Source organism: Meles meles, chromosome X, assembly GCF_922984935.1.
Source record: "Meles meles chromosome X, mMelMel3.1 paternal haplotype, whole genome shotgun sequence".
Taxonomy (NCBI): Eukaryota; Metazoa; Chordata; class Mammalia; order Carnivora; family Mustelidae; genus Meles; species Meles meles.
In genome coordinates, this window is record NC_060087.1 from 30382411 (window position 1) to 30409829 (window position 27419).

Sequence of the window (27419 nt, forward strand, 5' to 3'; positions counted from 1 at the left end):
GTCTGCTTCTCTCTGACCCTTCCCTTCTCATAATCTCTCTCTCTTTCTTTCTCAAATAAATAAATAAAATCTTTTTTAAAAAGAAATATGTGTTCCTAAAGACATTAATATTTGGAGGTAGTTATATCAGCAAAATCTATCTTCTCCTGACAAATATATTCAAATTTTTTTATCATAGAACTTAATACTTTCTACCATACATAAAAAGTGTATTGTATTGGTAAGTAAAGTAGCAAGTAAGTAGATAAATAGACAGAACATCATAAGTTTAACCATCTGCCAGAACCTAAGTTCCAGGATAAAAAGGGAACTCTTTATGTTTTGTTCCACATTGTGCTCCAAACACTTTGAACACCATGTGCCTGGCATATAGTAGGGACTCAGTAAGTGTTTGGGGGAATGGCTCTATTAATCAATAGTGTGCTTTTCAAATATCATCAGGGTACATAGGGAATAAAATTACTAAGAACAATGAGGATAAATTAGAGCTGTTTTAAAAAGATGACAGCTCTGGAATTCACTAAAGAAATAATTTATTTCAATGGAGAGTAATTGGCTTTTATACTTTAAGCAACAAGGTTATGGTAACTATCTATAACAGGTGATCCAGAAATGTAGAAGACAGAGCTTTAGGCTAGGATTATGTAGTCATGTAAAAGACCCCTTAAATCAAATGTTTATATTTATACTTATATGAAAGTTATTAATTTATGGAGCTCATCAGATTGAATTTGAAAGACAGACTAAAAAACGTCAGTCTCATGTTACAAAAAAAATGTAATGCTCTTAATATGCATTATACTGCACCCATTCTTAACTGAGACACATTGAAGGAGACTGAAATTTCTAAAATATCCTAGGGTAAATGTCGAGAGCTACATTACTTTAAAAATCAAGTAGTAGGCTTTAGAATCTGTTCTTTTTTTTTTTTTTAAAGATTTTATTTATTTATTTGACAGAGAGAGATCACAAGTAGGCAGAGAGGCAGCCATAGAGAGAGAGAGGGAAGCAGGCTCCCTGCTGAGCAGAGAGCCCGTTGCGGGACTCGATCCCAGGACCCTGAGATCATGACCTGAGCCGAAGGCAGAGGCTTTAACCCACTGAGCCACCCAGGCGCCCCTAGAATCTGTTCTTGACAAACTAAGATTTCAGGGTTTGGAGAGTCTCAGAACATAAAGAAAAGAAGAGAAAAAGTAGTCAAAATACAATTTAAGGAAGAAAAATGGCTATGGAGACGTATCAGTAGCAGAAATAGTCAAAGAACAGCAATTTACCTTTAAATGTAGGTGAATTACTATTCCATGCTATTTTGTACTCTCCATAACCACAAAACCTATTCCACATAACAGTTTGTATTGGTGCTGCTTTTAGATAAGAAGGAGGCTGGTGGGGCGCCTGGATGGCTCAGTGGGTTAAGCCTCTGCCTTCGGCTCAGGTCATGATCTCAGGGTCCTGGGATCGAGCCCCGCATTGTGTTCTCTGTCCAGCAGGGAGCCTACTTCCCATCTCTCTCTCTCTGCCTGGCTCCCTGCCTACTTGTGATCTCTCTCTCTCTGTCAAATAAATAAATAAAATCATTTTTTTAAAAAAAAGGAGGAGGCTAGTGAAGTGGTGAAAGTGAACTAACTTGAATGGAAAGACCAAAGAGTGGTTGAGTCAGTACTAGTGGGGGAAATATGCAGGAACCAAAGCTTTTGGGTGAGCAGAAATTAAATGTCAAGGAGGACTTAAAAATCCGTAAGAGTTTATAAAAGTCTTGAGGAAGACTCTGAAGTTCCAAATTCAGGATAAAAAAAAAAATAAGGTAAAGGGTTATTGCTTAAGTAAATTCTACTTTATTAACTTGAAATTTAAAATTTCAAGTTAATGAAGTAGAATTCATTTACTGGACTATTTTTAAAATAAGAAAATGATGGCATTTATACTGATAGATTGTGACACATACTCAGAGTACCTTACATGCATACATAGAAGCTCAAGGTCAGGTGTCAATAAAGTAACAAAATTGTAAGTCCTCTTTTCCCCATTCATTTAAATTTACCTCAGCAGAAAGGAAAACAGTACAGAGGTTCCTCAAAATGTTAAAAGTAGAGCTTCGCTATGGTCCAGCAATGGCACTACGAGGTATTTACCCAAAGGAAACAAAAACACTGATTCAAAGGATACATACATCCTGATATTTATAGCAGCATTATCAACAATAACCAAACTATGAAAACAGCCCAAGTGTCCATCAATAGATGAATGGATGAAGAAGATGTGGTATAAATACAATAGAATATTACTCAGCCATAAAAAGGAATGAAATCTAGGGGCGCCTGGGTGGCTCAGTGGGTTAAAGCTTCTGCCTTTGGCTCAGGTCATGATCCCAGGGTCTTGGGATTGAGCCCCACATCAGGCTCTCTGCTCAGCGGGGAGCCTGCTTCCTCCTCTCTCTCTCTCTGCCTGCCTCTCTGCCTACTTGTGATCTCTATCTGTCAAATAAATAAATAAAATATTTTTTAAAAAAGGAATGAAATCTTGACATTTGCAAAAACATGGATGGAGCTATAGAGTATTATGCAAAGCAAAATCAGTCAGAGAAAGAAATACCATATGGTTTCATTCATATGTGGAATTTAAAGAAAAACAAATGAGCAAAGGGATAAACAAATGAGAAAAACAAATGAGGCAAACCAAGAAACACTCTTAACTATAAAGAACAAATTGGCAGTTACCAGAGAGGAGGGGAGGGGGATGGGTTAAATAGGTGACAGGGATTAAGGAGTGCATCCATGATGAGCACCGGGTGATGTATGGAAGTACTGAATCACTATATTATATACCTGAAACTAATATTACACTGTATGTTAACTAACCAGAATTTAAATAAAAACTTTAAAAAACAAAAATAAATTTACCTCAGAAGAAATGCACATTATTAATAAATTATGAGTGTTATAGATTGGGTTCTCTGGGAAGCAGATCCTTAAACAGATACTGCTGTATAAGAGTTTATTAGGAAGTACTCCCAAGATCAACATCTGCAAAAAGGAATAAAGAATGCAGGAGTGGTCAAAGGGGGAAGGTGGGCTACAGTACACTCTCAATCAAGGGGGCAGCTAAATGCATAAAGAAATCTGGGATGACCCTTCAGAGATGTCCTGAATTGCAGTAAGAAACAGGCATTTCTACCCTGGCAATGATTGGTCATTGCATGCAGGCCCTGTGATCTTGAATGAAGCAGGACTCTCAACAAGAGCAAGTTCCAGAAAAGACTGAGAGGCTACAGCTGTAGGCAGGCAGCCCACCCACTGAGAAGCCACAAAGTGGGGGAAAGTCCATCCATTTTAAACGGAATGCTGGGCAATGTGCAACAGCATTCATTACAGTGCCATCCTAAACATCCTTATTTTCTAGTATCATATGGCATAGTACAATATATTAGCAAAATATAAATTGGCAAAATCATAAATAGACCTATAATACTACTTATTGTTTTACTAACTTTTTATAAAATAAGTCTTGGGGCTCTCTATTTTACTATATAAAACTCTTTTAAATAATCGCTTACTATTCCATAGTACCAATACACCATAAATTTATTTAACTCTAATTGTTTAGGTTTGTGCAAACGCAAGGGTTTTTTTTGTTTGTTTGTTTTGTTTTTTTTAAATATTTTTTGTTTATTTGACAGAGAGAAATCACAACTAGGCAGAGAGGCAGGCAGAGAGGCAGGCAGAGAGAGAGGAGGAAGCAGGCTCCCTGTGGTGCAGAGAGCCCGATGTGGGGCTCGATCCCAGGACCCTGAGATCATGACCTGAGCCGAAGGCAGAGGCTTTAACCCACTGAGCCACCCAGGCGCCCCAAACGCAAGGGTTTTTAAGCATGTATTCCCAGACATGCCATTTCTGGATCAAAGTTGTGGACATTTTAAATTGTAGTACTTGATGCTAACCCCAATTGAAAGATGATAGGCCAATCCACGTGCTCTCAAAAAATATATGAAAATGCACATTTCTCCACAGCTTTGCCAAGACTGAATGTGACATTCTTTTTTACTTTTGTCAATGTAATGAAAAATAAAAAATATTATATCATTCATGCTTTAAGGTGAAATACCCCAATTCACTAATTTTTTTCTTGATATGCAGGCTTTATTTAAAGCTGTTAACTAAATCCTGGATTTTCTTCTAGTCAATAGTTTATATTTTAATTTTTGTTTATACCATTGTAGTCCATGAGAAATTTTTTTAAAACAACAAGAAGCTAAATACTCCAATACAAAAATATCAATGAATCAGGGGCACCTGGGTGGCTCCGTGGGTTAAGCCACTGCCTTCGGCTCAGGTCATGATCTCAGGGTCCTGGGATCAAGCCCCACATCGGGCTCTCTGCTCAGCAGGGAGCCTGCTTCCTCCTCTCTCTCTCTCTCTGTCTGCCTCTCTGCCTACTTGTGATCTCTCTCTGTCAAATAAATAAATAAAATCTTTAAAAAAAAATCAATGAATCAAATAGGAGCAATAATAAATAATAACCATTTTTTTTCTCTTTATCAAAATTTTGAATGTATCCCCTAATAGAGTTATTATAGCAGTATAGGTTCCAAGCAAGCAAGAACATAATCATATTAGGTATTTCAAATATAAGGGATTTAAAATATGGAGTTGTTTATAAACATGTTGACTTAAGTTTAACTTCTCATATGATGGTGAAAAGGGTGGAAAATAATCAGTGGTAGGCCTTTCTCATCGATTCCTCAATATTGTTTTGTGAGGCACTTCCTGAGCCAATCCCCAGAAATATTGTTCAATAAGCTATCTTTAGTTGCTTTTCAAACCCCTTTTTTGTAGTATCAATATATTTTTCCCCTCTCAAACAAAAGGTCTCTAGCAGTTTTTTTCTGCCCTGAAACCCTCTAATCACAAAAGGAAACAATCAAAAACCTATTTGTTTTGTGAAGCTACTGGTAAGATAATGAGTCAGCTCTTTCCAAAACAGCAGTCTTTTAAAGAATCACAGTAAAAAGAAATTACTTACACCCCCAAATTAATTTTTTCTGGAGGAAATAAACTTTGTTCATGGAGTTGGGTGGGAACACAGGGCAAACAGCAAGTACATATATTTCAGAGTAGGAAGTCTTTTTTAAGTCTTTTTTTTAAAGTCTTTCCACATACATGTGTAATTTGCCACTTTCACAAATATATACAATTCAGAAAATCAACCCACAAACTTAGGTAGCTTTCCTTTTCCCTTGTAAATTAAAACACTCAGAGAAAAAGCAGAGTGTCTGGAAATACAAGAAATAACATTTTCCAGGAAGATGGTAGAATAATTTCAGCAGACAAAAGTCATATGAGTATACCTAATGTTAAATACAGGAGATGAAGTCAAAATCTTCCATTGTTAGCCCTTGTATGCCACTTTGTGACCATAAAAAGGATTCATATACCTTTTAAGCCCTAGTCTACGCATTAATAAAATGTGAAGATTTGATAGACAAACACAAAGATCCCTCTCAGATTTTAACACCCTGTGATCTATGATCTGGCTTTTTTTAGTCCCTAAGTAGTACAGGCCCTCTACTCAGAACCAGAAAACACTTGGACAAAAGCTTGGACCTCTCCTTTCAATATTCTGACAGAGGAAATTTCAGCATGGTCCCCAAAACCTGCATTTTTAACAAGCTTACTGGGTGATCCTGATGTCCACCAAAATTTGAGAATCCCTGGTTTAGACCTTGGCATTTATATGTAATTTCTGAGTTACACACTGGTCTAATTTCCACATCAAGGTATTAGATAGACTTAAGTGATTTTTCCCTCTATAATTTTGCTCCCACAGATTCTTCCTCTCACAATAGAAATCCGTTTATTAGGTAAACTTTGGGCTAATGGCAAATTATTCTTTTCAAGGTGATAGACCCTTTGCAAATTGTTAGCTGCTCTGAATATAATTTTGTCATTTTTAAAACTCAGAGTATGAAATACACATGGCAAATGTCTCTGAGAAAGGTTGCTTCAAAAGTTGAGAAGTTCTGTGTGGGAGGCTCCAAAAAATGGTGAGAACAGAAGGGGTGCTGTCCACAGTATGCATTATGCCAGAATAATGATAGTAATTAGCATTTCTATCACAGGATTTAAAAATCTGCCACCCTTCCCTGATAAAATGTAAGATGCCTTTTAGATGTTAATACTAAACACATTCTTGCTTCTCTCTTATTTTCCTTCTACTTATAAAGAAAGGGGCATCACTCCTCCTGAATAAACCTAAGTAACCCATCTCTGAATTCAAACCCATTCCATCCAATCCTGAATCTCAAAACCTTACCCACTTACTCATCCTATTCGAGCACCACCCACCCACTCTCCTCATATCTCTCCCTCATCCATGACCCATAATTACTCATCTTCTCATTCTTCAGAAGAAAAAAAAATGAACATCTTACCCCCTTCTGATGCTTCCTCTAATGTTCTGTTATTCTACTCCTTTTATTGCCAAACATTTCAGATGAAAGTCTATGAATCTCTTCATCACTCATTTCCTCCATAACATGCATATTTATGCTTTCCTCACAATACAAAAAATGCACAAAATGTTATCCCTTCCTCCCTCCCTTTCTCTCCCTCTGTCTCTCTTTATATACATATATATACATATATGTATATATGTATATGTATATGGTAAGCAGATAGATATTAATGTATCTAATAAGCTAAATTCAATGTCCTTGCATCCTTTTTCACTATCTTTGATTCTTGCTAAATGAACCATTTTCCACCATCAACTGTGATCAGAATAAGTAAATAAGCTAAGATGTGTGCACTTGCAACTAATTAAAATCTCTAATTACTTAAAACAGTAAACTGCTAGAACTTGTACAGGAATTCAGTAAAGTGTCAGGATATAAAATCAATGCACAGAAATCAGTTGCATTTCTCTACACCAACAGCAAGACAGAAGAAAGAGAAATTAAGGAGTCAATCCCATTTACAATTGCACCCAAAACTATAAGATTCCTAGGAATAAACCTAACCAAAGAGGCTAAGAATCTATATGCAGAAAACTATAAAGTACTCATGAAAAAAATTGGGGAAGACACAAAGAAATGGAAAAATGTTCCATGCTCCTGGATTGGAAGAATAAATATTGTGAAAATGTCTATGCTACCTAAAGCCATCTACACATTTAATGCAATCCCGATTAAAATGCCATCCATTTTTTTCAAAGAAATGGAACAAATAATCCTAAAATTTATATGGAACCAGAAAAGACCTCGAATAGCCAAAGGAATATTGAAAAAGAAAGCCAAAGCTGGTGGCATCACAATTCCAGACTTCAAGCTCTATTACAAAGCTGTCATCATCAAGACAGCATGGTACTGGCACAAAACCAGACACATAGATCAATGGAACAGAAGAGAGAGCCCAGAAATAGCCCCTCAACTCTATGGTCAACTAATCTTCGACAAAGCAGGAAAGAATGCCCAATGGAAAAAAGACAGCCTCTTCAATAAATGGTGCTGGGAAAACTGGACAGCCACATGCAGAAAAATGAAATTGGACCACTTCCTTACACCACACATGAAAATAGACTCAAAATGGATGAAGGACCTCAATGTGAGAAAGGAATCCATCAAAATCCTTGAGGAGAACACAGGCAGCAACCTCTTTGACCTCAGCCGCAGCAACATCTTCCTAGGAACATTGGCAAAGGCAAGGGAAGCAAGGACAAAGGTGAACTATTGGGATTTCATCAAGATCAAAAGCTTTTGCACAGTAAAGGAAACAGTTAACAAAACCAAAAGACAACTGACAGAATGGGAGAAGATATTTGCAAATGACATATCAGATAAAGGGCTAGTGTCCAAAATCTATAAGGAACTTAGCAAACTCAACACCCAAAGAACAAACAATCCAATCAAGAAATGGGCAGAGGACATGAACAGACATTTCTGCAAAGAAGACATCCAGATGGCCAACAGATACATGAAAAAGTGCTCCACGTCACTCGACATCAGGGAAATACAAATCAAAACCACAATGAGATATCACCTCACACCAGTCAGAACGGCTAAAATTAACAAGTCAGGAAATGACAGATGCTGGCGAGGATGCGGAGAAATGGGAACCCTCCTCCACTGTTGGTGGGAATGCAAGCTGGTGCAACCACTCTGGAAAACAGCATGGAGGTTCCTCAAAATGTTGAAAATAGAACTACCCTCTGACCCAGCAATTGCACTACTGGGTATTTACCCTAAAGATACAAACGTAGTGATCCGAAGGGCCACGTGCACCCGAATGTTTATAGCAGCAATGTCTACAATAGCCAAACTATGGAAAGAACCTAGATGTCCATCAACAGATGAATGGATAAAGAAGATGGATTCCATACCATGGAATACTATGCAGCATCAAAAGAAATGAAATCTTGCCATTTGTGATGACATGGATGGAACTAGAGGGTATCATGCTTAGTGAAATAAGTCAATCAGAGAAAGACAACTATCATATGATCTCCCTGATATGAGGACGTGGAGATGAAACATGGGGGGTTGGGGGGTAGTAGAAGAATAAATGAAACAAGATGGATTGGGAGGGAGACAAACATAAGTGACTCTTAATCTCACAAAACAAACTGAGGGTTGATGGGGGGAGGGGGGTTGGGAGAGGGGGAGTGGGGTTATGGACATTGGGGAGGGTATGTGCTATGGTGAGTGCTGTGAAGTGTGTAAACCTGGCGATTCACAGACCTGTACCCCTGGGGATAAAAATACATTATATGTTTATAAAAAAATAAAAAATAAATAAATATTAAAAAAAAAACAAAAAACAGTAAATTTATTTCTTTCTCACAATGAGGGAGAGAGGTTCTCTCATCTCACTCAGGCCTCAAGATGGAGGAACAGCCATCATCATAAACATTGCCATTTGCCAAACAAGATGGAAAGCAGAACTCTGTAATGTCTCACAGTGGTTAATTGTTCCACCGTACAAGTAACATATGTTAAGTCCACTCATACATCACTGGCCAAAATTACATGTCCCACCAATCCATAGATAATTCAATAAATGAAATCTCTCATGTATTCAGAAAGTACCCAGAATAAGTTAGCTGGTAAGTAGTAAAATTAATCCCATATCTTTTTTAAAAAATATTTTCTCCCTTTGGCTTCTTTAGTACTTAATTCTCACCATATTCCATCTTCACTCTTCTTCCTACTCAAACAGCCCCCCAATACTATAATAATCCTATGTTCTACTCTGATGGACCTCACCAATTTTCATGTATTTAATTATGTCTTCTATGTTGATAATCCTTAATCTATATTTTCAGGTCTCCCTTCTACCACATCTGTAGTTCAATAGCCAGTAGGACATACAAAGTAGGTGCTGGAAAATTATTTCACTTTACAATGGAGTCACATTATAAAAAGCTGCTCTTTGGAAGGTTGTAAGATCAATACACAAAGGCTTAAGAATGAAAGCTCTTCCATGGGAAAATAATAATAATCAGTTTGGAATGCAGGGAAATGGGTAATCCCAATTTGCCTTCAACCTTTTGAATAACAGATTATGTCATGTCTGATCAAGGAAAATTTTTATTCAAATCCAGCAATATATTTAATATATATTGTGTGTCAGACCTTGTGTTTGGAGTATCCACATTTATTATCTTGTTTAATCTTCATGACAATAAAAAAAATCTAATGCTTTATGTTAAGAATATAGAGGTTTAGTAAATAAAAGAATGTAAGATAAATCTTAGAAAAAAATCAGAAATACTTTAGAATTATTTACCATAGCTAAGTGTTTAACAATTCTTATAAAGACAGAATCGTTTCAAAATCAAAATCTCTGGTTGTACACATTCCTGTGGATGGCTGCTTTCTTTGGTCTAATTCAATGTTTCTCATGGTCTCGCATTAAAACTGCCCTTCAGGACTATAAGCACAAAGCCACAAATACTTTACTTTATGGGTTATTTAAGGAATTTCCAAATTTTGCTTTTATTTCATATCATTTTTTCATCCCCATCTCTACAAGTTAACATGTAAATCCATCATATGCACATGTTATCTTTCCTATAATTAGAACAACTAGGATCCCCACTTGAATACAGTGACATTGATTCATAAACTTTTCCATCCTTCCATACAAAATAACACCACTTGACATTAGTCGCAATATAATTCAAAAATTCTATTACCTCCTGAAATATTTTTCTACTCCCACCAGCTGCCTCAGATAACAATCCTATAAAACACAGAACTATTTAAAAAAGACAAAGTGACATCTAATATACCATAAACAAGGGAAGTTCATCTATATCAAGGACCAAATGTAACTTTCTGTCTAACATATTTCCACTACTCAGACCCTCTGACACAGGCTACTGGTTTCTACCTGAGAAATTAAAGTCACAAACCCAGAGGCTTTGCCCTCTTCTTGTGCCTCCAATCTATTATACCACCATTTGCACAGTTAGTCCTTCTGAGTACTATTTTGCTCTCTGTACTTCCAAACCTACTGTAACTGTACCAACAGGAAAATTAGGTGGCTCAAGGAGTTATGGAATCTATCACTGTAAAGAAAGAATAGTTCTGGCTCATAACTGATTATTGTGGCAGCTATAGATAAGGAGACTGAATCCAAATGTGTATTCACATTTGCAAATTGGCCTTTGGCAATATAACCAGATTTGAGCAGGAAAACTCTGAAAAATTTTAGCCTTTCTATTTTCAGTTGTTCCCTCTCCCTCAGCCACACCCCCTGCTTGTGCTCTCTCCCCCTCTTAAATAAATAAAAATAAAAATAAAAAAAGAAGAAGACAGGAGCTTTTAAAATTACCCAGTCTGGGAAGAACAATAACAACAACAAAATAATGAAAAGAGTAAAGAAAGTCTAGATGATCCATGAGATATCAAAAGAAATTATTTTCAAATTATTGGAGAAAAGCTATCTTTCAGAAATAAAAGAAAGATAAAAACTTTCCCAAATAAAAGCTGAGAGAGTTCATCACCACTAGACTTGTCTTATAAGAAATGCTTAAAGTAGTTCTTTAAGATGAAATCATTGGGCATTAATTAGTAATATGAAAACATATGAATATATACAACACACTGGTAAAGTGTATATGGTATACAGACAATTCAGAACATTCCAATACTGTGATATGGTGTTGTGTTAACCAATTAAATCTAGTATAAAGGTTAAAGAACAAGATTATTAAAATAACTATAGCTACAATAACTTATCAATGAGTACAATACAAAAAGAGGGAACAGGGGCATCAAAAATATAAGAGGGAGAATAAAGGGTTGAATTTTTGTTTACTATCAAAGTTATAAAATAGACTGCTATATCTTTAAGATGTTTTATGTAAGCTTCATGGTAACTACAAAGCAAAAGCCTACAGTAGTTTCATAAAAGGAAAAGAGAAGGGAAACAAAGCATTCTACTTACAGAAAATCATCAATTCATAAGAGGAGAGAGCAAGAGAAGGAAAACAGACTGGGGAACTACAAAACAGTCAGAAACCAATAAAATGGCCATAGAAGTTCTTACCTGTGTATAGTAAGTCTACATGTAAATGAACTAAATTCTATAATCAAAAGGCACAGAGTGGCTAGAAAGATTAAATACACACACACACACACACACACACACACACACACACACACACATGACCTAACTCTATGCTACCTAGAGGAGACAGCTTTAAGGAAACATACAGGTTTGAAGTAAAGGGATGGAAAAAGGTATTCCATTGGAAAGGCAACCAAAAGAGACCAGGGTAGGTATACTTATATAAACAAATTAAACCTTAAGGAAAAAGCAGTAACAAGCGATAAAGGTCATTATATAATGATAAAGGAATAAATTCATCAGTAGGATATAACAATCATATATATATATACACACATACATATATATACATATATATGTATATATAAATATAAAACCCCAACATCACCACATCTAAATATATTAAGCAAATACTAACAGATCAAAAGGAGGAAATAGACAACAACACAGTAATAGCAGGGAAATTCAAGACCCCACTTTCAGAAATACATAAATCATCCAGATGGAAAATCAGTGTGAAAACACTAGACTTTAACTGCAGACAAATGCATCTAAGTGACATATATACAACATTCCACCCAAGAGCAGCAGGATACACATTCTTCTCAAGCACACAGAAATCATTCTCCAGCATAGAACATATGACAGGTCACAAAACAAGTCTTCCCAAATTTAAGAAAATTGAAATCATACCAAGTATCTCTTCCAAACACAATGGTATGAAACTAGAAATTAATATCAGAAAGAAAACTAGAAAATACAAATATGTGGAAATTAAATGCCACACTTCTGAACAATGTGTCAAAAAATAAAGAAAAATTTAAGATGTATCGAATAAATGACAATAAAAATACAACACACCAAAAAACTTCTGGGATGCACCAAAAACAGTTCTAAGAGGGAAGTTTACAGTGATAAACACCTTCAATAAGAAAAAAGAAAGATCTCAAATAAACATTAATTCGTTCAACCTACTCCTTGATTTTGTCTTTCCAGTAGAAGTAGGTTCATGTTCCTGCTAATCACTTCATTATCTCACTGGTCCTTCTTAACTTCATCACTGGTGTTATTAACTCCCTATGTTAAATTTCTTATTTGCAAAAAGTTGAGGTGACTTTTCTTAGTTGTTATATATGGGCAGATGCTATAAAAATTTTCAAATATTAAAAAAAGTTAGAGAAGACATAAAAATCTCATACTGGGGGAATATTAGCCACATTTGGAAAGGTAATAAACTAATTTTATTAAAGAAAGGAAGTCAGGAATTAGAAGATAAGACTTATGAATTTGGAAGTTCCAAGACTGTGGAAGAGTTTCAGTGGTGGGCTTTATGCCATAAGAAATATAGAGTGATTTAAAGTTTCATAGCCATAATGGCTAAAATAAAAAGCACAAGAAACAAGTCTTGGTGAGGATAAGGAGGAAAAGGAACACCAGTGCACTGTTGGTGGGAATGAAAACTGGTACAGCCGATTTTGAAAACACAATGGAGGTTCCTCAAAAAAAAAAAAATTAAAAAAAGAACTAACCTATGATCCAGTAATCACACTACTGGGTATTCACCCCAAAATTACAAAAACACTAATTTAAGAGGATGCATGCACTCTGTTGTTTAGTGCAGCATTATTTACAATAGCAAAACTATGAAAGCAGCCCAAGTGCCCATCGATTGATGAATAAATAAAGAAGATGTGAAATATTATCCAACCATAAAAAGAATGAAATCTTGTCATTTGCAACATGAACAGGGCTAGAGAGTATATTAAGCAAAAGAAGTCAGAGAAAGACAAATACCATCTCACTCATATGCAGAATTTAAGAAACAAAATAAATGAGTAAAGAAAAGAGAGAGAGGCAAAGCAAGAAACAGACTCTTAGCTATATAGAACAAATATGGTTACCAGAGGGGAATGGATACGGGGATGGATGAAACAGGTGATAGAGATTAAAGGAATACTTATCATGATGAAAAAATAATAAATGAAAAGATTAATCTGAACTTGTTAGGCAGTTTAGAGTTGGTGATGGAGTTACTTCAAAGAAAAATTATACCAGATGTTTGAACAGGCAAAGAGTCTATTCAAGACTATTGCAATAGGGATCAAGATTACTGCAATAAGGGAGAGAGACTGAACTCAACTCTGCTGAAACAAAAAACAGGAAAGATTTTAAGTGCCAGGGTAAGCTATAGGGAAAAACTAAACAATGTTGGGGAAGAGTGGGGGTGGTCAATGTGATAAGACTGTCCATGTTTGCTAACTGGCCCTTACCAAAGTTAGGCTCCCATACTCCCCCCAGAGACCAGGAAGTAGGTTTCCTATCTTTCTCAAAGATTATGTTTCAAAGAGATGGCTTCCAGGTTCTTAAGAAAGATATTCCTGGATTGTAAAGGTTACTGGGAGAAAATGTGCATCCCAAAGGGGCAGAGAAAAAAATTACAATTCTAAATTTTTTAAGGTAAATGTATTCAGAAAAGGGAAGTCAGGGCCCTACGGTCAAGAGGAAAATTGTCTAAAGTTCAGTCAAACTGATGCAACCATTAAGGCCATCTTGGTTCGTGACTAAAATTAGGGATACCCACAGGAAGATTATTTTATAAAAACATAATCTATAGGAGTAGATTATGTAGTTTCTTTTGAGAAACTTCTTAAGAAGAATCAAAACTAATTATTTGCTGGTTAGATATAGGTCAGGAATAAAAAGAAAGAGCTGTGACAAGGTAAATTCAACTAATTTTCTCAGGGATGCTGCTTTAATAAGGATGAAATAAGTAGACATAATAATCCATTGGTACAAGGTAAGAGCCAACTGGATGGATTCCCCAACTAGAAATAGTTCTTTATTTATTACAGTCATTACCGAGCCAAGGAATAACAAACCTACAAAATTTGTTAGATATATTTCTGCCTGGGGATTGAGAAATATCAATTATTTCAACTTAATAACTATTTTATTTCTATGAGATTTTTAAAAACCTATTTTGGAACAAGTAATGGAAGACCAACATGTCATTAAAACACTGAAGTGAATGACCTAATTGGATCCTATTTTTCTCAATGTGAAGGAGGGCGAAAAAAGACAGAGACAAAAGAAATGGGCAAAAGGTAACATTTACACACCAGTCACTGTGGTGTTTTCCACATTTATCTCATTTAATTCTCACAAAACCATGATACATGAGGAAGATATTATTTACCTCATTCTTCAGATGAAATTCTGTTTACAAGATAATATATCAACCAGCTGCCAAGCTTACCTTTGAATCTAAGTCTATTGAAATGCAAAGCCAAACTCTGCTAATACAAGATGTCTGGAATATAGACTTTAGTGAGGAGGAAAAATGGAGAATGAATGAACTAATGACAAGTTTTGCTGATCTAGTAGCAAATTTGTGAGGTGGGGCCAGATTCAAAGGTCTCTGATCTCCCAAAGATCAAATTAGAGGTAGTCTCTCTCTTAAACATCCAATATTTGCAGAGCTATTCAGACTTCGGTTGATGGCAGTTTTTTCAAGGATTATCTATTATTACTGTTCTTTCAAACTAACTTTAGAAAGTCCATGCTTTTGTTGGAAGCAAAGTTAAATTTTGATGCAATTTTTGCAGCAATGCAACTTGGTCACCCTCTGGAGGCAATTCTTAGGACTGACTAGCAAATCTTAATTTTTAAAAAGGAAGTCTTAACAATTCAACAACTCATTTTAAACATGTAAAAATTACATATATATGCTATACTTTTAAAATGTTTCAAAATATTGAGTTCAAAATGCTCAAAATATATTAAATTGTTGAATTTAACATTTTATGGCATAGCATTTTTGAACTCCCTCTCTTCCTTTGGAAAGGGAATTCCCCTTTTATCATGTAGTACCTACTAGGACTAAAACTATATTTTTCCTTCTCCATGAACATGAACAATTACTTCTATATATTGAATAATAAAGCATATGACATAATACTATATATTCAGTACTAAGATCTTTAGTTTTAGCTAAAGAAACCAATTTCTAAGTTTTCAGATTGTTTTTACTTTTTTAAAAAATATTCATTTTTAACAAAAAGGAGTAAAAATGTTTTGTTCCTTAGTTTATTTTTTTCAGTTTTCTTGTGGAAGGTGAATTATTCCAGGTATTTAAAATTAAACAAGCAAAGGGTTTTCCATATATTGGTGACAGCTGCCATGATTTAGTTCTAAATCTATATAAGTAAGCAGCTGTGAATTGCTGATGTAAAACCAGTAGTTCTTTATTTGATTTAAATGAATTTAAATCTTGGGGCACCTGGGTGGCTCAGTGGGTTAAAGCTTCTGCCTTCGGCTCAGGTCACGATCTCAGTATCCTGGGATCACGCCCCGTATTGGGCTCTCTGCTTAGCGGGGAGCCTGCTTTCCCCTCTCTCTCTGCCTGTATATCTGCCTACTTGTGATCTCTGTCTGTCAAATAAATAAAATGTTTTTTAAAAATGAATTTAAATCTTTAACTGAACAGGTAGAGAATTCAGATGTAGCCATTATTTGAGGTACATTATACAACCAGAGCTTTATAAAAATCCTAAAATACAAAGGTGTTACAGAAGTCCCTCTAGTCTTCTAAGGATCACTGGTACCTTCTCTTCCCATTGGTAAATGTTTCTGTGCAATATACTGTGCAATGCTAAAATAGTGAGATAGATACATCATTCTTATCACCTGACTTCCCTATATCTCCCTCCAGTTATGTCTTTCTAATGACTTGGTACAGCTCCAGAGCTCTGTCCAGTAACAAGTTTAGTGTCAGGCACTGCTTGTTTTACCCACTGGCCCTTACCCTCTATTTGCCTTGTAATCTCCTTCACATCTTGATGCTTAAGAACGGCACATTTCCTGGGGAAATGATTCTTAGGGAGTCCCAGATACTTGCTTGAAATGGGAAGGGGAGGATAAAGTTTCAGAAGGAAATATACAGGAAGATTAACAGAAAAAAAATTTAATAAATTTTTCTGCCACAAAAATGATCACACAAAGCAAGCAGGGAAATTTAGATTTATGAATTAGTTTACCTCTTATAGCGTTGAATGACAGAGTACTGTGATAAGACTAAGGAAGAATCTAGGAAGTATGGATAAGATTGGTGATGGATATGATATAGTAGATGATGAGAGAGAATGAAGTCAAGGATTATTAGTAGGTAACTGGCATATTAAATGGGATGAATGGTGCCACAAACACTAAGCAAACAAAAATAAAGGAGGACAGATGTGGGGTTTTAGGGAGACCATAAGAATTTTGAGTTTTATCTCTATTTTAAATGTTTCAATTAGCAATAATCGCGCCTCGGATAAACCTCATTGGCTGCGATACTGCCACTGCGCAAAGCTTCTATTTTAAATGAATGGGTCTGGAGATTAAATAGGCAACTGAATTTCCAGAATCAGATTAGAGGTGTCAAATGCACACTTCCAAACTTCACAGAGTTAGTGATTGTGTTTCTATGAAATTATATTCTGAGTTCTGGAATGAGAGAACACAACGGCCCAGAATTGAATTTTGAAGAATTTCAGCAATTAATGTCTTAGGAGAAGATGTACATACAAAGATAACAGACCATGAGTTGCCACAGAGATTAGAGGAAAAGAAGAGTTTAGGGTCAAAGGAAATCAAGTTTCAAAGATGGAAACAAATCCTACTTATGGGTCAAAGTAATGAAAAGAAATTTTTCCATTGCATCTATAAATCTGGAAAAACATAAAGTAATTTTTATTGGAGTCATAAAGGATGGATTCTATTTAAACAGCTTCATTGAGGTATAACTGATATACAGAAAACAGTACATATTTAATGTATATAATTTGATGAATTTGAACATATGTATACACCCACAAAACCATCAAAACAATCAAGGTAGTAGCTATATCTACCACTTATAAGAGCTTTCTTGTGTTCCTTTCCTTGTATATGTTGTAAGAACACTTAATGTGAAATCTACCCTCCTAACTAATTTCTAACTGGACAATACAATATTAACTAGAGGCACTCTGTTGTACAGCAGATCCCTAGAACTTCTTTATCATGCATACCTGTTGAACAATAGTTACCTATTTCTTCATTCCCCTAGCTCCTGGCAACCATCATTCTATTTTCTGCTTCTATAAATCTGATTGTTTTAGAAATGTCATATGAGTGGTATTATGTACTATCTGTCCTTCTGAGACTGGCTTATTTCATTAACATGTTTGTCTTCCAGTTTCATTCATGTTGCCACAAAGAGCAGAATTTCCTTTTTTTAAAGACTGATTAATATTTCTGTAAATATATACATTTTTTAATCCATTCATCTGTCAATGGACATTTGGGGAAAATCTTCTTGACATTAATCTTGGCAATAAGTTCTTAATAAGACACCAAAAGACAAGCCACAAAATCAAAAATAAACAGACGGAACTATATCAAACTAAAAGGATTCTGCACAACAAAGGAAATAACCAACAGAATGGAAAGTCAACCACTGGAATGGCAAAAAATATTTGCAGATCATATATCTTACAAAAGAATAATATGTAGAAAGAAACTCATGCAACTTGATAGCAAAAAAATTAGTAACTCAATCAAAAAATGGGCAAAGGACTTAAATAGACATTTCTCCAAAGATATACAAATGGACAAAAGGTATATAAAATGATGCTCAAAATCACTAATCACCAGTGAAATACAAATCATGATCACAACAAGGTATCACCTCACACCTGTTAAAATGGCTAGCAACAACAACAACAACAAAAAGGTAACCTATGTTGGTGAGAATATGGAGAAATGGGAACTCTTGTATACTTTTGGTGGGAATATAAAATGGTATAATCAGCTCAGGAAGCAGTATGGAAGTTCCTCAAAACATTAAAAATAGATTATGAAATGATCCAGTCATCAGCAATCCCACTTCTAGGTATATATATCCAAAATAAATTAAAATCAGGATGTCAAAGAGATTGTATTCCCATGTTCACTGAAGCATTATTCACAACTGCCAAGAGACAGAAAAACATTTTTAAGAATTATTTTATATTTTTAAAGATTTTATTTATTTATTTGACAGAGATCACAAGTGGGCAGAGAGACAGGCGGGGGTGGGAGGGAGAAGCTGAGCAGAGAGCCTGAAGCGGGCTTGATCCCAGGACCCTGGTATCATGACCTGAGCTGAAGGCAGAGATTTCAACCCACTGAGCCACCCAGGTGCCCCAAGAATTATTTTAAAAAGTGTGGCTTTGAACGAGAAAATGGATAGGGTAGTAATTAGTGGAAAAGGCTGAGGAATTGGTAGAGAAATGCTGAGTTTGGTTTTGCTTTTCTTTTTTGTTTTCCTTGTCTTCATTTTTCTTCCCAATATGGTCAATGCTAAAATGTTTAAAAGATAATGGAAAAAACTCAGATAAGAGAAGATATTGATCAATATAAGAATACTGAGAGGTTTGAAGTTGATGCAATCCAAATCAGGAGTAAGGAAATTGTCCTTAGTAGGAATAGAGCTTCTGTTCTGTTAAATTACCAAAGGAGATAAAGATGGAAGCAGAAGTAGTAATTGTGTTACGTTCATTAACAGGAAAGTTCCCCTCTAATGTCTTTTATTTTTTTTCCTGTGAATTAGAATAGACTATCTCCATAGTCTGCAGTCTGGATACTGCAGCAAAGAATAGGGACATGACTATTTAAGGATAGTAGAGAAGAACAGAAAAACACATGTAGAAAGTGGGAGAATGATTGGTCCAGATTAATGTAGCAGAATTAGGTTAGTAATCATGAATTCATAAAGGAAACAGTCTGAACTATTATGTACTTTTCTTGGGGAGACTTTGAAAGTTGGAGATCAACTAGAATTTAAATAAAAACTTGAAACAACAACAACAACAAAAGACAGATGGAGATCAAAAAAAGAGAATGCAGTCATCCAGTACTAGGTATAATTAAAAGACACTGAGCTGGGGGTGCCTCAGTGGCACAGTCGGTTGAGCATCCAACTCTTGGTTTTGGCTCAGGTAATGACGTTAGGGTCTTGGGATCAAACCCCATGTCGGGCTCTGAACTCAGCATGGAGTCCACTTAGGACTCATTGCCACCTTCTCCCTTTGCCTTTCCCCCTACACGTTCTCTCTCTCTCTCTCTCAAATAAATAAATAAATCTTTTTAAAAGAAGACAATGAAGCAAAGAAATCTGGGGTATGAACAAGTACAACATTAGACACTGGACACTGGAATCTAAGAGAATAAGGAGGGATGCAAAAGCAGTATTAGAAAAAAAGCAAAGCAGTAAATAGATCCGTTTCAAAGTACAATCATGGTGAGGGAGTATTTGAACAATTACATTAGAATGTGAGAAGTTATTTTAGAGGGATAGCATCATTTTTAATAATTTTAGAAGTGGAACAGTATGCTGTCAGGGGTTTTTGACGTTTATAAATGTCTGAGTTTATTTTTTTATTTAAATGCAATTAGCCAACATATAGTACATCATTAGTGTTTGATGTAGTGTTCAATTATTCATTAGTTGCGTTAACACCCTGTAACGGTCCCTCAGAATAATATACTGCTTAAAATATAACTAATGAGGAGTTGTACTGATCACGCAAGCATGCTTAAAGATGACCTTGAGAAAAACATGTACTAGCAGCAGGCCTCTGGTGGAGAGGATAATATATGTCCTTGAAGCTGAGCTGCTGGGAAATCCTGGCCACTCAGGGTGGAACACCGCCTGCTTCCCTTTTTCATTGTCTCCTCTGCCTCAGAGAAAGCCTGCTGCTAGAATAATCCCTTTAAGTGCACTTGCTCAACTATAAATTCTATGCAGCTTGACCAGGCACACCCTACTCTTCTTTTTGTTTACCTGTAAGACCTATGACTAATATATAACCTTCTTCTTCTCCTTTGCTGGTTGTTTACCTTGTATCTAATAAATACAAGACTGAGGAGTTGTTCAGGGCAGCAGTCCTTCCAGCTGTTGTTCCCAGCTCCCTCTCTCTTATAGCTAAGTTGTTTCTGCCTCATTCGTCTCCCCTGCACCCTTAGGAAGTGGCAACACCCAGTGCTCATCACATCATGTGCTCTCCTTAAGGCCCATCACTCAGTTACCCCATCCCCCACCCTCTTCCCTATCCACAACCCTCAGTTTGTTTCCCATAGTCCAGAGTCTCTCATGGTTTGTGTCCCTCTCTGATTTCTTCCCATTAAATTTTCTCTCCCTTTTCTCTGTGATCCTCTGCACTATTTTTTTATATCCCATACATGAGTGAAACCATATGATAATTGTCTTTCTCTGATTGACTTATTTCACTTAGCATAATCCCCTCCAGTTCCACCCATGTCAATGTAAATGGTAAGTATTCACCCTTTCTGGTGGCTGAGTTTGGGGGTTCCTCAAAACATTGAAAATAGAGCTACCCTATGACCCTGCAATTGCACTACTGGGTATTTAACCCAAAGATACAGATGCAGTGAAAACAAGGGGCACCTGCACCCCAATGTTCCTAACAGCAATATCCAAATAGCCAAACTGTGGAATGAGCTGAGATGTTCTTCAACAGATTAATGGATAAAGAGGATGTGGTTCGTATATAGTACGCTGTCAAGTTTTTTTTAAGATTTTATTTATTTTTGATAGACAGAGATCACAAGTAGGCAGAGAGGCAAGCAGAGCGAGAAGGGGGGAAGCAGGCTCCCTGCTGAGCAGAGAGCCCGAAGCGGGGCTTGATCCCAGGACCCTGAGATCATGACCTGAGCTGAAGGCAGAGGCTTAACCTACTGAGCCACCCAGGCACCCCATGCTGTCAGTTTTTAAAGACCATTTCTACGTCTTTCTCCTGCTCTGATTTTTACTGTAGAGGACTGACTCCTAAAAACTCTGCTTCCCAGTATCCACTGATAACTAGCTTCCCATTAATTTTCAGCAAAGGAAGGACTGGTGAGATATTGGAGGAAGGGAACAGGGGAGAACCCAGAATGCCCTCGTTGAGTGGTATATATAACTAAGGCTTTGTCTCCTTCATGGGTCCAATTTCTGCTCAAGATGTTCTTTTTCCATGTTCCCAGCATCCACCAGTGGACTCTACATTCATTCCAGTTCTGCTTAGGAGATTTTCTCTTGCCAAACTAGATTGCCTCCCTATCCTGCTTGACTCTAGCTTTTCTAATTTTTGAAACAAGATCCTTATATTGGAATCTACTTTCTAAACTTCCTGAAGCAGATTTTCTGTTTTCTCCAAACTCTTATTGAATAATCCCAGGAAGGAAATCTTCAAGATGGAACTCTGGAATTAGATTTCTCATCCGTTTGAGCTTGAATGTAGTAGTGACTTCATTGCTAATGTAAAAAAGAGAAATGCTTCTTCCAAGAAGTGGCAACATAATTATTTAAATTACCACCAGGGTTTGCCTTGGATAAATTGCTAATTGAAGATAATACTTTATAAGTCAAGTGGCTGCTGCTTTTTTTTTGCATTTTTTTAATTTGTTTATTTACAGCATAACAGTGTTCATTGTTTTGGCATCACACCCAGTGCTCCATGCAGTACGTGCCCTCCCTATTACCCACCACCTGGTTCCTCAACCTCCCCCGCCCCCGCCCCTTCAAAACCCTCTGGTTGTTTTTCAGAGTCCATAGTCTCTCATGGTTCATCTCCCCTTCCAGTTTCCCTCAACTCCCTCTCCTCTCCATCTCCCCATGTCCTCCATGTTATTTGTTATGCTCCACAAATAACTGCTTTTATCTATTATGGTAGTAATAACTACTAAGCACTATGGAGACCATTAGCTGCTTCTGATAGCACCAGAGAGTTTACAAAATGAGAATGATGTAAGGAGTTTAAACTCTCAGATTAAGGCATAAGATAAGGAAATCACTCCAAGGACCTTAAAAGTTTCTCATGTCATATAGCCAAAAAGCAGCCATGGCTAAGGATCAGTTTCAAATCTAAAGAGGTGGGTTGCAGAATTAAAATTCAAGTTTAGTGCACATCTGTGCTGAGTCTTACAGATTAATATCAGGGCACAGATGAAGAAGAATTTGATATTTAAGATTAGAATAAACTGAGTATTTAGGATAAATACAGGTAGGCAGACTCAAATTAACATAAAAACTTTTTGTTTTGTTTTGGAGTTTTTATTTAAATTCCAGTTAGTTAACATACAGTGTAATAGCAATTTCAATTGTACAATAAAGTAATTCAACACTTCCATACATTACCCAGTGCTCAGCACAAGTGCCCTCCTTAATCCCCATCACCTATTTCACCCAAACCCGCCCCCACCTCCCCTCTGGTAACCATCAGTTTGTTCTCTATAGTTTAGAGTCGGTTTCCTGGTTTGCCTCTCTCTCTCTCTCTCTTTTTTCCCCTTACTCATTCATTTTGTTTCTTAATTCTACATATGAGTGAAAGCATATGCTATTTGTCTTTTTCTGACTTATTTCTCTTAGTCTTATACTCTCTCATTCCATCCATGTCTCTGTTACCTGCCCAACTTAAGTAATCTGTTTGGCTTGTGAAAAAGGCAAATGAATCATGAACAATGACCACTGAATATAAAAAAATAATGAGGTGGTAACTCTAATCAAAGCTTCTGGGTTTTATGTTTTGCTTTTTTCCCTGGTGCAAACCAAAACATCTCTAACTCCTGACAGACAGCTACGGATCCAGAAAATACTTTTTTGGCTCCACATTAAATAGTAAGGATGATGAGGCAGTTCACTTTTACCCAACAGAGATAGAAGTACACTTAAATTTTGTTTCACTTGAGTGCTATGCCAAATCTCCTGATGTCTATAACATTATATTTCATAGTCTCGATATAACAAAAACATTATGATAGTCCATTTTATAGATGAGATTATGGTAACTGGATGTGATGAGAAGAAGGTAGGAAAAGCTCAAGTTACGTCAATAAGATACACAGAAGTCAAAAAAAAAAAAAAGATACACAGAAGTCAGAGTAGGAAATAAGTTCCATAAAAATTTAGAGTGTCAAACATATCACAGCCTCAGTATGATAACATAAACAAACTGAAACCAGTCTTCAAAAAGCACTGAAGATCATGTTGAGTTGCCTTAAAGGTAGGGGAATCACACAGCATACAGCTAGGCTTCCAAAAGATTTTTTACACATTCCATTTCCTAAATCCTATTCCTGATAGTTACTGCTTTTTCCTTTGAACTCTTCTCTCATGTCCTCACACTCCCTTTGTGGTTCCCCATCCTTCTTATTCATCTGCCCTCCCTCATCCTTTATCAGCCTCTCTCTCCTACCTAATGCACCCACCAATAAAGGTTTTATGTGAGTTAAGAAAACAAATATCTCTACTTCTCAATATGCTGAAAGGGGAAATGTTGTAAGTAAATAGAAAATCTTGACAATTTAAATATTGGAGAATATATGCATCACATATTAAATATTAGAGAATATATGTACCATATAAATACATATTATAATGAATTCATGCATGCAGTAATAGTACAAACTGAAAATATTCACAAGCTACCAGAGTGCCAAATTCAATACAAGCCAAATCACATGCCCATACTATCTGGCTTTTCCATTTATAATTAAAATCATTTCTTACCACAGGGTTTTAAAATAGAAATTGGGTAACTATTAAAAAATGATAAACTGTGTCAAAATTTTAAATGTTTGCACTTTTAAAGACACAGTTAAAAACAAAAAGGTAGGGCGCCTGGGTGGCTCAGTGGGTTAAAGCCTCTGCCTTCGGCTCAGGTTATAATCTCAGGGTCCTGGGATCGAGTCCCGCATCCGGCTCTCTGCTCAGCAGGGAGCCTGCTTCCCCCTCTCTCTCTGCCTACCTCTCTGCCTACTTGTGATCTCTGTCTGTCAAATAAATAAATAAAATCTTTAAAAAAAAAAAAAAAACAAAAAGGCAAGTCAAAGACTGAAGAAAATATTCATGAAACATATATCTGAAAAGACTGGTACCCAGAATATATAAGATACTCTTAGAACTTAATAATTAAATGGTATTTGGGAGAAACTGTATTGATATCAGTAAATGACTTTGAAATATATTAAAAACATAAGAGAGATTGATGGAAGGGGAGAGAGATGTATAGATGAGTAAATATATGACAAAGACAAGATAGAAAAATGTTAACTGCAGTCTGTAAATAATGAACATATAGGTGTTCACTATAAAATTATTTCAACAATTATGTTTCAAATTTCTCAAATCAATTAGAAAAATAGCTTTTCATCAAATGCACATGATTAATTTACAGGCTACAGTTCTATGAAGAGAATATTGTCATTGTATCCTTTTTAAAAAATGGGAAAATGGGGGTGCCTGGGTGGCTCAGTTGGTTAACCATATGCCTTTAGCTCAGGTCATGATCCCAGGGTCCTGGATGGAGCTCTACATCCTAAGCAGGGATCCTCCCTCTCTTTCTGCCCCTCCCCCCACTCGGGTTCTCTCTTACTTGCTCTGCTCCTCCTCTCTCTCTTTCTCTCTCAAATAAACAAATAAATAATCCTTTTAAAAAATTGGTAAATGGCTTGTAGAATTTCCAAAACATATAATAAGCACTTTGTGGTATCTGCGGATACAGCAGATGCTAACCTGACCTCTGCTTGGTACAGTCTATCTGACAGTTTGTTACACATTTTCTCATCCTTGAATTAACTCTGGAAGAGATTTTGGCTAACAGTTCACCTTTACATCAATCACCTTAAAGCATATTAAAAGGAAATCATCTACCTGCTCTCCTTAGGAAGAGCTCCAAGGCAAGTGTCAGACACGGAAATGATATTCCTACAAAGTCTGTATCTTCTTCCTTGTAGGGCACAATAAGATAAAATTTTAAAAGAGAAATATATGAGTACATCCTTGTTTCCAAAGAAATTAACATTTTCTTCCTACCTTTTGCAACTCAGATCTACAAGAGTGGGGCTTTAAAAGGATAAATGTTTTGCTTTTTTTTTTTTAAGATTTTATTTATTTATTTGACAGAGAGAGAGATCACAAGTAGGCAGAGAGGCAGGCAGAGAGAGAGGAGGAAGCAGGCTCCCTGCGGAGCAGAGAGCCCGATGTGGGGCTCGATCCCAGGACCCTGAGATCATGACCCGAGCCGAAGGCAGCGGCTTAATCCACTGAGCCACCCAGGTGCCCGGATAAATGTTTTTTTTTATCAAACTTTCCCTCTTCAGAAATGAAAAAAAAAAAAAGTAGCAAGAGTGGATCTGTGAGTAGTATGTTTTATGTTTGCACTGAAACTCAGTATTTTCAAAGTTTACTGAATGCTGTAGTTCAACCAAATTCTCATGAAAGGAAATAAGAGAAAGAACCAAACAGTGTAAAGTAGAACCAGGGAAAAATATAAATGGGAGAGATGAATTAAATGAACAAGAGGGAGAAAGAATAGATTTCTAGAATGAGACTGCATATGGCCAGCGTCAGATCAGAGCCCCCTATAAGAGAATAAAAAACAGTTGTTTTGATTCTTCATCCATAGTTGAGGCTGTTTGACAGAAAAGTAATCTACCATGACCTTTAAAACCTTTCTATTATATGTTAGTGATGCTGTTTCTAACCCACTGCAAGAAGAGTGATATTTCCAACAGAGCTACAAATCAGTAGTTTAGAGAGCACCATGGAAAAAGAAATACATTTCCTGATGTGAGATCATTGTGGTTATGTATAGTGCCAGTGCCTGGTGCTTATTCATAGCTATTTGATGCTGAGGATGCTGACCTTCCTGGATTTTGAGTCCATATTCATATGGGTGAAAGTTGGTTAAAATAAACCTCAAGGGAAGTCTTGCTGGGAAAAAAGAATTCATAAAGAGCAGCATGTGGTCTGAGATCTAGGAGTTCAACTGGAAAAAATAAATTCTGCCAATTTTTCTTCAGTAGTGGGGGTAGAGCTTATCACACCAATAAAATTCTGAGAATCTTTCCTTTGATCAAAAATTCCTGCTTTGTAGTCTTTATAAAAAGTATTTACACTTTATATTATAAAAAGTATTTTATATTACAAAAAGTACACTTTATATTATAAAAAGTATTTACACAGAGTAGGATAAGAAAGAAGTATTGGCAAAAGCAATCCTCCTTACCTCAAATCCATACGATCAGAAGTGTTTTCTAGTTAGTGACTATATGTCAAGCATTGTTTTAAGCACTTAAGAAATAAGTGAGCATTTGTTTGAGTCATTGCCAAGTTCATTTGTCATTCATAATATCATCATCTATGTTATTGGTGACCTTTGAGTTGTACAGCACACAAATATACAGCCATGTATGTATGGTGGCCTTGCAGAGTAGTAAGAAGAGAGTAACAAACAATACAGACAAGATCCCTGTTCTCATGGAATTTACTGTATATTGTCTAGTTTGGATAAAGGGAGGACAAACGAGTAAATTAAATGAAAGTTAGATAATGGTGAGTCATAAATCTAAAAAAAAGAGAATGTACACGATACAGTGGCACAGATCAGGGGAAGAGGATAGTTACCCTATAGATAATGTGAACAGGAAAGATCTCTACAAGGAATGTATTTTTGATCTAAAATTGAATATGTAGGATCCAGCCATAAAGAGATATATATGAAGAACAATCCAGGCAGGGAAAAATAACAACTGCTAATGTCCTGAGGTAAAAATAAGGTTGAGATATTGGGTGTGGTGCATAAATAATGAATCTTGAAACACCAAAAAAATAAAATTAAATTAAAAAAAAGGTTGGGATATTCATGTTCTAAGAACTGACAGAATATCCAAGTGGCTAAAAGAGAGTAAATGGTTGGAAAGTTCCACAAAGTGAGAATAAAATTGTTTTGGAATGGATGTGTCCCCCCAAAATTTGTATATCGATATCCTAACCTTCAGTGCGAT

At 36.1% G+C, this 27419-nt stretch overlaps 1 pseudogene; it reads right to left on the reverse strand.

Annotated features, from left to right (window-relative positions):
- Positions 1-16739: 16739 nt before the first annotated feature.
- On the reverse strand, positions 16740-16921 carry LOC123935611 (annotated as a pseudogene).
- Between the last annotated feature and the right edge of the window lie 10498 nt (positions 16922-27419).